The sequence below is a fragment of the Moschus berezovskii genome, chromosome 6 (genome assembly GCF_049115385.1).
Source record: "Moschus berezovskii isolate FMDL1 chromosome 6, NW_MosBer_1.0, whole genome shotgun sequence".
NCBI lineage: Eukaryota > Metazoa > Chordata > Mammalia > Artiodactyla > Moschidae > Moschus > Moschus berezovskii.
The window spans coordinates 6,668,387-6,680,964 of NC_142465.1; positions in this window are offsets into that span (position 1 = coordinate 6,668,387).

Below are 12,578 nucleotides of genomic sequence, written 5' to 3' on the forward strand. Positions count from 1 at the left end.
CATGATTTTTGGAATTTTAGTCTCCAAAACTGAAGCAAAAATGTGATTTTTTAAAAAGCCACTCAGTCTGTGGTACTTCGTTACAGCAGCACCAGTAAATTAATACAAGTAAGATAAAATTGTGCTTAATATAAAGACATTCAAACCTAGAGTTTTTTCACCTCCCTCTTTCCCCTTTAACTATACCCATGAAATTGCCCTGCATAATGGGAATAAAGTGTTGCTGACTTCCCAGAGTCAACCAAATAATGTAAGATCTAAGCCAGGTTTTGAGGCTGCAGAAAATGTGTGGTTCACCTTACCCTAAAACATAATCCCCAAACACAAAATTTGAAAGAAAACTTTAAACATTAACTGAACATTTCAAGTTAATTGGCTAATGATAGCCAGGATAATGACTCTAAATGCTATAAGTTGAGTAGAAAAGAAGGATTGAGGAACTAACCCAGGTTATAGAAGGTACAATTTTTAAAGGCTATGTTTGACATAGGTATAGTTCAGCCAAATGACTGAACAACATAAATTATTAATATCAACATAAACTATTACTATCAAATGTATTGAACACTGTGATTTTATGTGACCTCATATCTAAAAGCAGTCTATCACAAGGTAGTTGGATAAAGAGACAGACTATAGCATGGGATGTAATGTGAAAACAAAGTCATATAAACTGGGCTAACACAAAAAGAGAGGCTAAAAAATGCTTTTACTTGTTCTTCCCTATCTTTTTGATCACCAGAACTAGCTAGGAACACAATTTAATTCTGAATGCTACTGCTAGCTTTTCACACTCTTCATGGAGTTCATGTATATTGTCACCCTGCTTATTTAACATATGCAGAGTGCATCAGGTGAAATGCTCAGCTGGATGAATCACAAGCTGGAATCAAGATTTCTAGGATAAATATCAACAACTTCAGAGAGGCAGATGATATCACCAGGATAGCAGAAAGTGAAGAGCAACTAAAGAGCTTCCTGATAAGGGTGAAAGAGGAGAGTGAAAAATTGGTTTAAAACTCAACATTAAAAAACCTAAGATCAGAGCATCCAGTCTCATCACATCAAGGCAAATAGAAGTGGAAACAGTGACATAGTTTATTTTCTTAGGCTGCAAAATCACTGTGGATGATGACTACAGCCTTGAATTAAAAGACACTTGCTCCTTCAAAGGGGAGTAAGACAAGTGTAGCATATTAAAAAGTAGAGAGTTCACTTTGCTGACAGAAATCCGTATAGTCAAAGCTATGTTTTTTCCAGTAGCCATGTACAGATGTGAGAGTTGGACCCTAAAGAAGGCTAAGTGCCAAAGAAATTATGCTTTCAAATTGTGGTGCTGGAAAAGACTCTTGAGAACCTTTTGGTCTGCAAGCATATCAAACCAATCAATCTTAAAGGAAATCAACCCTGAATATTCATTGGAAAGACTGGTGATGAAGCTGAAGCTCCAAAACTTTGGTCACCTGATTCAAACAGTTGACACATTGGAAAAGATCCTGATGCTAGGAAAGATGGAAGGCAAAAGGTGAAGGGGGCAAGAGAGGGTAAAATGGTTAAATAGCATCATCAACTCAATGGACATGAGTCTGTGCAAACTTCAGGAGACAGGGAAGACAGGGAGACCTGGTGTGCTGCACTCCATGAGGTTGCAAAGAGTAGAACATGACTCAGCGACTGAAAAACTGCTGGTTAATTTTTTGATTACTTTTTGTTTCTCAATCTGTCCTTGACTGACACTGAAAATGTTCTAATCTAATCTAAACCTATAGAAAATCATTAGCAGATTCAGGTGGCAGAAGATAATCCAGTTAATTTAAGAAACTGAGGTAGCATTCATGACCTAGGAATTAATATTACATTTCAATCTGTTTTTCATCACTTTCGTACCACTAACCGGTCTTGGTCTTGTTAAGCATGGATTCTCATCAGGGTAAGAATGTCTGAAATTCCAAATACCAAGTTGGTTTATTAGCATGATGCTCTTCATACTGTGCCTAACATATATCCATTCTTTCTATATTTTCCTGTTTCTCAATTTCCCTAACTCTACTGTTTGTGATATAGTTTCCGTTGACTTTGCAACTGTGTTTCTTAAAACCCTACTAAAACTTGAGATAACATAAATAAACTTTTGTGATGAATCTGTGCCAAATACCTTGCTTGGTACTTTGTAAAGCATCATTTTCAAATCTTGACAAATGTAGAGACTTTTTGTTCTCTCTATTTTTATAGTTATCTCTGTCCTCTAGATTTTTATTTACTTTTCTGTTTGGGAATGTTTTGATGTCCTTATTGCTTCCAACTCTTATTTCATCTGCATGATAGGTCTGTTATTTTCTATCTTGCCTCTGTCATCTTGCCTTAGTCAGGAATCTCAGTCAAAGTAGTTTTTCATTGTAATCTGTGAATAATTGCTTAGGGAAAGTCTTAGAGTCTAATTAAATTTGACATTGTTTTCTAACTTTGTGAGCAGCTATAAATAAAAGTGAGCATCTCATGGGCTAATGGAGGTTTCTTATGATGAAAAATGATTCAAAACACCAAGAATTGCATTGTGATCTCTTCTCTGACAGAGTATGTCATCACAGAGTTTAATATAAATACAATGAAATACAAAAACAGAACAAAATATAAAATATTGGGCAATATTGGTCATAAAATAAAAAACTTTAAGTAAATGCAAATAAAAACTCTTTTCAATTAATCATTCAATAAGCATATATAAAACAAACAAAACTACTATAAGCCAAGCACTTTCCTTAGTGTTGTAAATTTTAAGATATTTATGTAAGCTTTGACTTTGGAGAATCTGCTGTGTGACAAAACTTGATCTATATCAAACAACAATACATTCTATTAAAGTTATGAGTGTGCTGACTATAAAAACATTAAATGTTCAGAAAATAAAAAGTATCAAGTGTGGACAAGAATGTATTAGAGTTAAGTGTTTGTATGAACTCTCCCACAAATGACAATTATAAAAACAGAATAAATTATTAAAAAAAGAACAACTATGTAAAGGTACCAGAAAATATCCAAGAAAAGACAGAAGCTCAAGGAAAATTTATTTTTTTATACTACTAAGTTCATTTTATTGCAGTAATAATTTTATACCCAATTCCATCTGCTTTCACTTTTTTTCTTTCTTTTTTTTTTACATTTTGGAAAAAATGCAACTAGTAGGGGTGAAAATTGTTAGTCTGTGGCTTTCTGGTTATGATGGTGTGCTCAGATGTTCAGTCATGTTCACTTTTTGTGACCCCATGGACTGCATCCTGCTGGGCTCCTCTGTCCATGAATTCTCCAAGCAAGAATACTGGAGCGGGTGGTCATTCCTTTCTCCAGGAGATCTTCCCCGACCCAGGGACTGAACCTGCATCTCTTGAGTTTCCTGCATTGGCAGGTAGATTCTTTACCACTATTACAACTTAGGAAGCCCAACGTGATAGTAGAAAATAACAAAAGCTGCAAGTTACTGATGTAAGAAAAAGTTGGCATGAAACCAAATACCTTAACATTCAGTTCAGTTCAGTTCAGTTCAGTCTCTCAGTCATGTCTGACTCTCTGTGATCCCGTGAATCACAGCACGCCAGGCCTCCCTGTCCATCACCATAACTCTGCTTAAATCCAAGAATGGCAGCTAAATTATGTCAACAACAAAGGGGAGCCCAAGAGGCCTAGTGGTTTCACCGCCTAATTTTGTTTGGTAATGTAGGTATTATCTCCTAATTTTTAGAGATGAAAGAGGACATTAATAAAAGTTGATAAAACCTGTGAGTTTCCTGCTTTGTTAACTGAGTGCATTTCCCAAGCATACACAATTTGGATAGTAAAATGCTGACTACTCACAGATGAGACATGTCAGAAATTAGACAGAAAATGGCAGAAGAGCTGGAAATATGGAAGTCTTAGAAATATACAGCCAAAAAGAAAGCTCCCAAATATGAGTAAAATATTTGAGTTTCAGTCCTTGGCTAACCAACAAATTATGCAGGCATAAGAGAAGAGATTCAGTTAAAAAATAGTAGCCATAAGAATTCATAAGCACAAAGTTATTAGAAACTACTTAGCATAGGGAACAGAAAGTTTATAGTAATTTAAGTCTAAGCAAGTTCATGAACTACTGGAACAAGGGAACAAAGAAAAAATCATAAGATAGAATACAGAGTTGCTACATGATATTGCCTACAATGCACAGTTTTAATATCTCAGGGCAAATATCCTCAGATATTTCTATCTGTTAATTAATTTGATTCTCAGAATAACTTACAAGGTCAGTACTATCACTATTATCCATATTTTTCACATGTGGAAGTGGAAATTTCACACAGCTTTTTTTTTCCCCTGAAAATTCCTAGTAAAGTCTATACTAAGGAAAATTATAAAACGTGCCACTATAATGAATGCCGATTTCCTTGAAGCAAATAATGTAAATTTTATTTGTCAACTAATGTAAGTTTTCATCACTCTAAAGCACATATTAACATTGGTAATACTTTTGTGATGTGAGAAGATAAAAAAACATATATCATATCTATCTTTATATCATGATATCTGTCTCTCTATGCATCTATAAACCTAGAATTTTAAATGACTTATCTTTGCTTCTAACTTTCCTATATATTATAGTTAATATACTTTAAAAATAATATAAATCATAAAATACATATTTTACTTTAAACTGTGGGATTTGTTGATATAAAAGACATTAATCAAGTTTCTTATACATAATTTAATAGTTCTTTTGCTGATAATTTTAAAGTTTTGACTATTCAACTACATTCATTTATAAATGGTGTTACATCCTATAAGATCAGAACACAAATAAAATTAACAATTTTCATATAAATTTCATTGATGATACTTACACTCAGGAATTAAAGCTCTTAAATTCCACTCTAAATAAGAATCACCAGTATTAATGCTGGAATTAAACTCATCACCCTTATTCCAAAAGTTTCTAATTCAGTAGATGAGGATGTGCTTTTTTCAAGTATTTTTTTAACAAATGCTCACCTGCATTGTATCTCAATTCATAGTAAATAACATCTATGTAACAGTCATTCTTTGATACATTAATTGTATTGATTTATAGGCTCTTGTTTAAGGCTGAGGTGTAGCTGGGAGAAATATCAATAACCTCAGATATGCAGATGAAACCACCCTTATGGTAGAAAGTGAAGAGGAACTAAAAAGTCTCTTGATGAAAGTGAAAGAGGAGAGTGAAAAGGTTGGCTTGAAGCTCAACATTCAGAAAACAAAGATCATGGCATCTGGTCCCATCACTTCACGGGACATAGATGGGGAAACAGTGGAAGCAGTGTCAGACTTTATTTTTTGGGGCGCCAAAATAACTGCAGATGCTGATTGCAGCCAAGAAATTAAAAGACGTTTACTCCTTGGAAGGAAAGTTATGACCAACCTAGATAGCATATTAAAAAGCAGAGACATTACTTTGCCAAACAAGGTCCGTCTAGTCAAGGCTATGATTTTTCCCGTGGTCATGTATGGATGTGAGAGTTGGACTGTGAAGAAAGCTGATCACCGAAGAATTGATGCTTTTGAACTGTGGTGCTGGAGAAGACTATTGCGAGTTCCTTGGACTGCAAGGAGATCCAACCAGTCCATTCTAAAGGAGATTAGTCCTGGGTGTTCATTGGAAGGGTGATGTTGAAGCTGAAACTCCAAAACTTTGGCCACCTCATGCGAAGAGTTGACTCACTGGAAAAGACTCTGATGCTGGGAGTGATTGGGGGCGGGAGGAGACGGGGATGAGAGAGAAAGAGATGGCTGGATGGCATCACCGACTCGATGGACATGAGTTTGAGTGAACTCTGGGAGTTGGTGATGGACAGGGAGGCCTGGCGTGCTGTGATTCATGGGGTCGCAAAGAGTCGGACACGACTGAGCGACTGAACTGAACTGAACTGATGGAGAAGGCAGTGGCACCCCACTCCAGTACTCTTGTCTGGAAAATCCCATGGATGGAGGAGCCTGGTGGGCTGCAATCCATGGGATCGCTAAGAGTCAGACACGACTGAGCGACTTCACGTTCACTTTTCACTTTCATGCATTGGAGAAGGAAATGGCAACCCACTCCAGTGTTCTTGCCTGGAGAATCCCAGGGACAGGGGAGCCTGGTGGGCTTCCGTCTATGGGGTTGCACAGAGTCGGACACGACTGAAGTGACTTAGCAGCAGCAGCAGTAGTGAACTATGTTAAAACAATAGTTTTCAAATCAAAGTTGTCTGGGGTATTGTTAAAATAACACAGTTGTGTTAACCAATTCCTGACAAGATGAGAAAGCAGCATGGCTGTTTGCCTTCCTACCTTTATGTTATCATGGGAGGGAGAGGGAACTTGATTGGATTCATGAGTAAACACACATTGTGAGAAACCCTGGGAAAGTCTAGTCTGGGAGGGAAATGACCGTTTACAATCAATGGCGATGCAATGGGTAGTAAACACCAGTTCAGTTCAGTCGCTCAGTCGTGTCGGACTCTCCGCGACCCCATGAATCAGAGCACGCCAGGCCTCCCTGTCCATCACCAAATCCCGGAGTTCACTCAAACTCATGTCCACAGAGTCGGTGATGCCATCCAGCCATCTCATTCTCCGTCGTCCCCTTCTCCTCCCGCCCCCAACCTTTCCCAGCATCAGAGTCTTTTCCAGTGAGTCAGACGAGGCCAAATTTAGGAAGATTTATAAATTGTCTTGTGACATTGTGTTTCCTCTGCATTTTCAGTATATCATGAAAGCAAATGACCCACCCCAAGGTTCTTGGGAGGGTGTGAGGGAAGGGCTATGTAAGATGACTTCAGGAAGTATTAGTTCTAACCAAACGTCTTCCTCCATTTGGTATACAGTCCTAGTCAAAACGTGATACAACCAGGAAATGTGTTTATCAAGGGAAATGACAAGATGTTTAAGGAGGACCAACATTATTAAAGAAAGACAACAAATGGGAAAAAAATCTATACCAAAGGACACCAGTTCTAAGAAAAATAGAAGAATAAATAATTGGAATCTCAAATTTTAATGCATCTGTATGAGGAATGACAGACCATTCAGGTGTTATTAAAATATATAGAGTACGTGAGTAACAAAATTAATAAACCATGACAAGCAATCTAACAATATTAGAATGTCTCTTCACCTTGAGGATCCCAGCCACCAAACTATTTATATTATTTTGATAAATGCTGGAGTATTTTGGATAGGACACAATACTGATTTAAGAAAACATAAAGTTCATAAAATAATAAATATTAGAAAAAAACTCTATGAAAAAATTTTATGTAAAAATATTCAATAAGAAACATTTTTGATGGAGAAATTTTAAACCAATCCTTCTAAAAAGACATACACAAGACACACACTAATTTTGTTCAGCACAGCTGTACACAACCTGAGCAACATATTAACATAAGAAACAGAATAGGATGTGTAAAGAACGAAATGAAACAGTGTTGTTATTTACAAATAATATCATCACTGTAACACCATTACTGTATACTAAAGAAACAGATACATCAGTTGACAGATGTTTGAAATAACAGAAGAGATTTCAGTAGACCAATGCAAAAAAAATCCATAGCTTTCATGTATCAACAATAACCAATTACAAAATAGGGAGAGAAATCTGAAAATTATACATCTCTTTCCCTTTCAGTCACTCAGTTTTGTCCTGCTCTTTTGAAACCTCCTGGACTGTAGACTGCCAGGCTTTCTGTCCATGGGATTTCTCAAGCAAGAATACTGCAGTGGGTTGCCATTTCATCCTCCAGAGGATCTTTCCCGCTCAGGGATTGAACCTGAATCTCCTATGTCTCCTGCATTGGCAGGTAGATTCTTTACCATCTGAGTCATTGCAAAAACCCACCTCCATACACACACTAAAATTATACACAGTAGGAATAAAAATGTGCAAATTATCTTGAAACTAAATTTGTATAGAAAATTAAAACAAAAATTAAAATACATTAAAAAGCTGACTTTATAGAATTGTATACCATTTTATTGCATGCTAAAATTAACATTGAAAAAAAAGAAAAGATAATATTTAAACATATAAAGGTTGATAAATCAGAAAGCTTTAAAATCTGTAAATTTGAAAATTCACATTAAGTATTTCATTTCATAAGAAGTACTAGATCCAATTAACTAATGGTTAACTAATCCAAGTAAATGTTTAAAAAGTACAAAATAATCAAGGAAGTATATATGAAAAATCATGGTGCTTCTACTCCAGAGAGAGGACACAGGAAATGAAGATAAAAAGCAAGAAAAAAAATGGGCAAACATTAGGAATATGAAATTTAAAGAAGAGGAAATGTTACTTACTAATAAATATAGACAAATGTGGTGCTTCCTCTAGAAAGAAATCCAAATTAATATGATAATAAAATGATTTTATTTACAGGGTATGGAAATTACAACTGGGCTTCCTAGGTGGTGCTAGCGGTCAAGAACTTGCCTGCCAGTGCAGGAGATGCAAGAGATGCAAGCTCAGTCCGTACCCACTCCAGTAGTCTTGCCTGGAGAATCTCATGGACAGAGGAGCCTGGCGGGCTACAGTCCCTGGGGTTGGGGTCACAAAGAGTCAGACATGACTGAAGATACTTGGCAAGCACACGCGTAATTAAAATTAAAATACTACCTACACATATTATTTTTTAGGATCCATCAATAACTAAATACAATGTGGAAAGAAGTATAATGTATATACTACAGTGATTTTCTTTGGGGGATTTAAAGCATCAAAATTGGGGTGGGAGATAAGGGGAAAACTAACTTTGTGGGAGGGGGGTTCAGGAGGGGGAACTTATGTAAACCCGGGGCGAATTCATGTCAATGTATGGCAAAACCAACCAATATAATATTGTAAAATAATTTGCCTCCAATAAAAAATAAATTAATTCCAAAAAAAAAAAAGGAGCTTTGTCTGGATGAATCATGATAGCAAGCCACGATCAAAGAAGGATGGAAGTATGTTTTTGTTTTTTTAATTCCTGAGGCCCTTAAACAAACAAAAAATAATAAAATTATAAATTAAAATATGAAGAATCAATTCCAGATCTACTTAAATAGAGGATCCAAGAATGGTGATATATACTCTATATTTAACATACATAATCTACCACATTTCTGTGCACCAAGAAAAGTAACTTGGAAAATAGAATTTTAAAATTACTTACAGAAGATAGTCATTTAATATTTTAAGTCAGGAAGTCTTTAGCATGTATATATAAAATATTAGAATTGATAAGTAAATTTAACAGTATTACTGGGTCAAGTTGTAAGAATCAACTATATTTCTTTATATTAGTAAGAATCAACTTGAAAATAAAATTTAAAATATAAAAAAAACAGACACAAGATTAAGATTTGGGAAGATTTTAAACAGAGGAATTTAGAATTTCTGAATATCTTTTGTTGAATTTTCTGAAACCTATAGAAGATACATCCTTAGCACTAACCTGAATGAAAGATCACTGATTTCAAGAGTAAATAATTTATCTTCAAACTGTTAGACTTTGACTTTCCTATGTTTTCAGCTTCAATTCATTCTCTTAATAGCATTTTAAAGCAATCAGTTATCTTGATATGTGTAGCAATATTAACTACTATGAACTGAGTGAGCAATGTCTCTGCCTCTCCATAATTACATTTCAGTTGTCTGGATTCTAGAAGCAAGAGTTCAGCTTCAAATAACTTAAATGAAATGTTGACTAGATAGATGCATGTTGCTGTTGGGGTGTATATTTCTTGTTCTCCATGAGCAAAAAAATTGAAGATTTATTCCATCTTGTAAATGATCTTAAAAAGAATAGGAACTGGTAGATGCAGCATAACAAAACTGATCAAATATTAAGCAAATGACCACTCCATAAAAACTTAATTCTAGCGATTTTGGTGTATTACTACTCATGGTATTTCTCAAAAATTCACAACAATATTGATTTTCCACTCTGGGTGAGTCAGAGCTGATTGGAAAATTTAAAATTAATGAGAGAAATATACTCCGCAAGTACTGGCTGGCTAGACAAATAGGTTAAAAGATTCAAACTCATTGTGAGTTTGAATATAACACTGGCAAGATTGAGAATCCTGAAATATGTGTTCTTTAAACTGCAGATAACCTGGCTCTCCCCATGCTACTTTTCCTCACCTGTGTTAATTGATACTGAACCGTTAATTCGGATACCTTATTCCAAATTATGCAATATTCTGTGGTAAATGAAATTTCGAGGGATCACTGAAAATATTTTATTCAATGAAGTAAACTGCTTCTTTCTGAACATTTGGATAGGGGTTAGAAAAACAGATGTTCAACAGAGTAGACCAAGTACACTGTTATTGTGTATTAATGTTAGTGTTCAAATTCTCTGACATTTCAGTCTTATCCCGACCTATTGTCTTATACTTGTTAATAATAATAGACTGCTGAAATTAATCCCAATAGAGTTTCCAGATGTATATTCCTTACTTTCAACGTTCAGACTTCAATTTTCAAAACCTAGTCACTACTTTGTCAGTTTCCTCACAAGGATAATTTATAGCAAGAGTATCCATTGTTTTCAAGGAAAGCATCCTATCTAATCATAAAACGTGTTTAACCCCCTTGTTTCATCACAGTTATGAGTCTGAGTTATTGAAGTTTGAATATCACAAGATGGTGGACTCCAAGAATCCAACCCAGAACAGACTGTAACAAACTGAGTCTTGTTCAGCCTTAGCCTTGATAAATACTGGTATAACAAGACTCCATGTCTCCTAGGATAACTGCTTTTAAACTCCCTAATTTTAGGGACCCTCAAATGTAAATACATGTTTTGGAATTTAAAACAAGGAAAAACTTTAATGCTGTTAATTATGCACTCAATTTACATTACAAACTGAAGTCTTCTACTTTTGAGATATATCCTTCCATATAGGGCTTCCTAGGTGGTGCTAGTGATAAAGAGATATAAGAGACACGGGTTCGATCCCTGGGTTGGGAACATCTCCTGAAGGAGAGTATGGCAACCCACTCCAGTATTTTTGCCTGAATAATCCCATTGACAGAGGTGCCTGTCAGGTTACAGTCCAAACAGTCACAAAGAGTCAAACTGACTGAAGCGACTTAGCATGCATACACTCATGTTTCAGATCAATGAGTTGGTCAGTTTAGGCCAAGTAAATGGGAGTTGTAGTTGCATTACACTTCTGTAACAGAAGGTCCTGCTATGGTACCTTCAGTTCAGTTCAGTTCAGTTGCTCAGTCATGTCTGACTCTTTGTGACCCCATGAATCGCAGCACGCCAGGCCTCCCTGGAGTTCACGCAAACTCATATCCATCAAGTCAGTGATGCAATGCAGCCATCTCATCCTCTGTCATCCCCTTCTCCTCCTGCCCCCAATCCCTCCCAGCATCGGGTCTTTTCCAATGAGTCAGCTCTTCGCATGAGGTGGCCAAAGTATTGGAGTTTCAGCTTTAGCATCAGTCCTTCCAATGAACACCCAGGACTGATTTCCTTTAGAATGGACTGGTTGGATCTCCTTGCAGTCCAAGGGACTCTCAAGAGTCTTCTCCAGCACCACAGTTCAAAAGCATCAACTCTTCGGCGATCAGCTTTCTTCACAGTCCAACTCTCACATCCATACATGACCACGGGAAAAACCATAGTCTTGTCTAGATGGACCTTGGTTGGCAAAGTAATGTCTCTGCCTTTTAATATGCTATCTAGGTTGGTCATAACGCTCCTTCCAAGGAGTAGGGGTCTTTTAATTTCATGGCTGCAATGATTTTGAGACCCCAAAAATAAAGTCTGACATTGTTTCCACTGTTTCCCCATCTATTTCCCATGAAGTGTGCAACCCAGGTAGCATATTAAAAATAAGAGATATTACTTTCCCAACAATGGTCAGTCTAGTCAAGACTACGGTTTCTCCACTGGTCATGTAAGGGATGTGAGAGATGAACTGTGAAGAAAGCTGAGTGCCAAAGAATTGATGCTTTTGAACTGTGGTGCTGAAGAAGACTCTTGAGAGTCCCTTGGACTGCAAGGAGTTCCAACCAGTCCATTCTAAAGGAGATCAGTCCTGCATGCTCTTTGGAAGGACGGATGATAAAGCTGAAACTCCAATACTACTATTTTGCTTTTGTTCACATTATTGAATTGATATCTCCACTTTTCATAAGGGAAACAATCATATCTACAAAGCTTAATTTGTCCTAAAAAGTTCAGTTCAGTTCAGTCGCTCAGTCGTGTCCTACTATTTGCGACTCCATGAATCACAGCACGACAGACCTCCCTGTACATCACCAACTCCCGGAGTTCACGCAAACTCATGTCCATCAAGTCAGTGATGCCATCCAGCCATCTCATCCTCTGTCGTCCAATTCTCCGCCTGCCTCCAATCCCTCCCAACATCAGGGTATTTTCCAGTGAGTCAGCTCTTCGCATGAGGTGGCCAAAGTATTGGAGTTTCAGCTTTAGCATCAGTCCTTCCAATGAACACTCAGGTCTGATCTCCTTTAGAATGGACTGATTGGATCTCCTTGCAGTCCAAGGGACTCTCAAGAGACTTCTCCA